The sequence below is a fragment of the Magnolia sinica genome, chromosome 19 (genome assembly GCF_029962835.1).
Source record: "Magnolia sinica isolate HGM2019 chromosome 19, MsV1, whole genome shotgun sequence".
Lineage (NCBI taxonomy): Eukaryota > Viridiplantae > Streptophyta > Magnoliopsida > Magnoliales > Magnoliaceae > Magnolia > Magnolia sinica.
Window position 1 is genome coordinate 32841540 of NC_080591.1, and position 3710 is coordinate 32845249.

Genomic DNA, 3710 nt, shown 5'->3' on the forward strand with positions numbered 1-3710 from the left:
AACATAATGGGCCTCTCGCACGGGCCAAAATAGATCACAATAGGCCACACCAATGGGCCTTATATACATCAAGTGGGCCACATCAATGAGTTGTACCAATGGGCCGAAATACATCACAATGGGTTGCACCCATGGGCCTTAGATACATTGCAATGGGCCTCATATGCAACAAGTGGGCCGCACTAATGGGCCTCAAATTCAGAATAGGTGGACCTGCACCTTCAAAATGGGCCCACCAAATGATCGGCATGGATGAACAACACCTATAACAGTGGGCTACACGTCCAGTGGACTGGACGACGTGGTTATAAAACATACATCACGATCGGCCCAACCCCAAAATAGATGGATGGTGTAGTTCAAAATATACATCATGGTGGTCCGCAGCACCGTCACATGGTATCCACCACTGCCCAAACTGTCCAGCACCATCCAGCACATCTAGACGGTGTGATGAAACAAATACATCATTGTAGGATCCACACGTGTGGCCCACCAGTCCAGCAAATGAATGGACGGTGTGAATACAACACATCGTTAAGGTAGGGCCCACCATAATGCTTATTTTCCATCCAATCTGTCCATACGGTCACAAGGACCTAACAAGGAGGAAAAATGAATATTATATTGATTCAAAACTTCTGTAATCCCAAAAGGATTTCCAATGGTAGACGTTCAAACCCACTGTTGTTGTGGTGTGGCCCACTTGATAACTAGATCTGTCTTATTTTTACTCTCAAGCCTTGAGACAGACTTGTTAAATGGATGGGCGATTTTAGGTGAATCACATACATCAGGGTAGGGTCCACATACGTGGTCCGTCCAGCCCTTAAAATGAGATCGTCAAATGGGTGGACGGTTTGGATGGAGCGCATCCATTAGGGTGGGGTCCACCCATTCAGTGTGCTGGATGGTGTGGATGGCACCCTTACTTCACAGTGGGGTCCCCACAGCTCATCTAGATGGACGGCTGGGCATAGATACATCAAGGTGGGCTCCCACATGGTGTGGCCCCACCAAGATATATATATATATATATATATATTATATATTATATAAAATACATATCTCAGGTGGTTCCCACATGGGGCCACCATAATATAATATAATATAATATAATTATATATTATATCATGATATATATAAAATTATATATAATATTATATTTTAAAAAAAGGCTTCCAGCGTCTAGAGACTATCTAGACGCTGGATGGTTGGTTGGATCCTCACATCCAGTAGGGTGGGGCTACATGGTGTGGCCCACCAGATATGATTAGAATCATTTTTTTTTTGTTTTACTATGGTACATACACAACAGGAACAAATGGTGGGGTCCGCACCAGTGAGCCACTCCACCGATCAAGCTGATGTGTGTATTTTTCCTTAATCTAAGGCAGGGAGTTAGGCCCAACAAATGAATGGTCTAGATCAAGTGGGCCGCAAACCATCACCAAAAGAGAGAAAAAAGATAGAGAGAGTAAGAGATAAAGAGAGATAGGAGTAGCGGAGGGACCCCGCCATTATGGGGCCCTCATACAAATCATACATCAAGATGGGTCCCACCATATGTGGGCCCTCAATTCATCAAAACCACACAAATCAACTCTAGAAAACACCCACCTTTGATCTTCTCCTCCTTCCGCCAAAGCATCCTAGAGCTCCAAAGGACGAACTTCAACGGTTGAGATTGGTTTTGGAGGGTGGGGATGGGAGATAGGAAGTGGGCCACACAAAGCTCTCTCATGGAGCTTACTTGGACGTGGGTTACTTGGGAGGAAATAAGAGAGAGAAAGAGAGAGAGAGAGAGAGATAAGAGAGAGAGGTATAAGAGAGACAGGGATGGGTGAGTGAGTGATGGATGTGTACTTGTGTAAGAGAGAGTGTTGACTTTTAAGGAGGGTGGTTGTACTTGGGGATGGGATGGTGTAACGCCCTGAAAATCGGGGGTCGAACCAGTCCCCAACTCCCGAGTTTCAACACATTACTTATGCAACATATATAATGATGATTTAATGTTATCCATGTTACTGCATAAAACATTAATGAGATTAAGCTAAATCAACAAATCATACTCCAGGGACAGTTGAATTTATACAAGCGGAAGACTGTGATAAGTGTATAAAATGTATAAACCATTGTAGGTCCCCAAAGTATGAATGCATTGTCAGGTCAAATAATTGCAAGTATTCTTTCAAAATACAAAATGTCTAAAAAGTGATGGTCCACTATAATTATAAGCCCTGAAGCCCCGTCAATCAGAACGATCTATAGAAACCTGCCTGAATACTCCATATATGAGAACGCCTCCTTATCGTCCTCGAAGTCCAACTCCACCTCGCAGGCATCACCATCACCTGCAGCTATGACAGGGACTAGTTGGTGTTTAAAACACTGTCCTATAATGTGGGAGTGAGTGATCAACTCAGTGGAACAATAAAGCAAAGGTTAACATACTGTCAATTCAGTCAAGCAGTAATGATAAAGTAATACAATCAAACATCCCTAAGTACTGTGATTAATGTAAAAATGGTATGTAATAATGATGCATGCCCTCGCTTGCACTCCCTCTGCGATCTTCATCTCACGGTCGGGGCATGTCAGTCACTTCCGTGCTCTATCCAACGCCAAACAGCACATGCAATGCGATGCATGAGCGTGATTACCAAGTGCTTATTAGGCTTTTTCATATAGTAGGATTAGAAAACTATACCTCCCTTATATCATTTCTCAAACGATGATCCATTCTAGGGTCGTCAGTCCTAGCCAGTCTCATATGATGTTGCGGTTACAGGTCGCTACAAAGGGCTCTCACCTCGATGCATGCCTAGTTTATACTCTTATTTACTACAGCGAGGCACGTCACCTCAGCGCAGTCTTAGATTATGCTTGAGGTCACTACGAATGGCTCGTCACCTAGACGTAAGTCGACAGCTCGAATACAGTGTCCCATACCATGGTATTCGGCTCACGAGTTTAGGTTACTCACTGGTCACTACGGCGAGGCTCATCACCCCAGCGTAGGCCGACAGCTCGACCACGGTGTCTCATACCACCATGCCCAGCTCATGAGTCTTAGCGGATCGAGGTACTAAGGTTCACTGGTGAGTTTGGTACCTTAGGTTCAAGCAGTAATGTCCATAGATGGTGAACATACATCGGGTCAATCAGGTTACTTGACGAGCTCGACTGGTGTGAGCACATGTCGAGCCGATTGACATAGAGCACGAAAGTACTTCGCGTGGCCTAACCACTGTCGACAACCCAAGTACGACTCAAATTCATCGAACATGTCTGGTGTGGCGAAACAACCTCAGCCACCAACTCAGGACCTATTACCGATTGCCTGGACTATACCATAGTCCCAAACATACTCCAAACAATTCATTTCACATATGATAGTCGAGAACAGCATGTGATAATCAATCCACATAAAAATCTTATTTGAGCATTTTAACAAACACATAGTGTACATGCCAACACACATAGGCATTTCATCACAGATCACGTACTAGTAGATAGGTTACATAAGGAAACTATAAGTATAGATAAGGGAGTTGAGGATCCTGTCTCAATGCCCTTATGTCATACCATTAAACAAGCATTTACTCATTCAGTCAATTTGTCAAACACTTAGAATACACATATTACATACATGTAATAACTTAATTAAAACACATGTTATAGCAAATCCTTTCACAAGGAGATGCCAC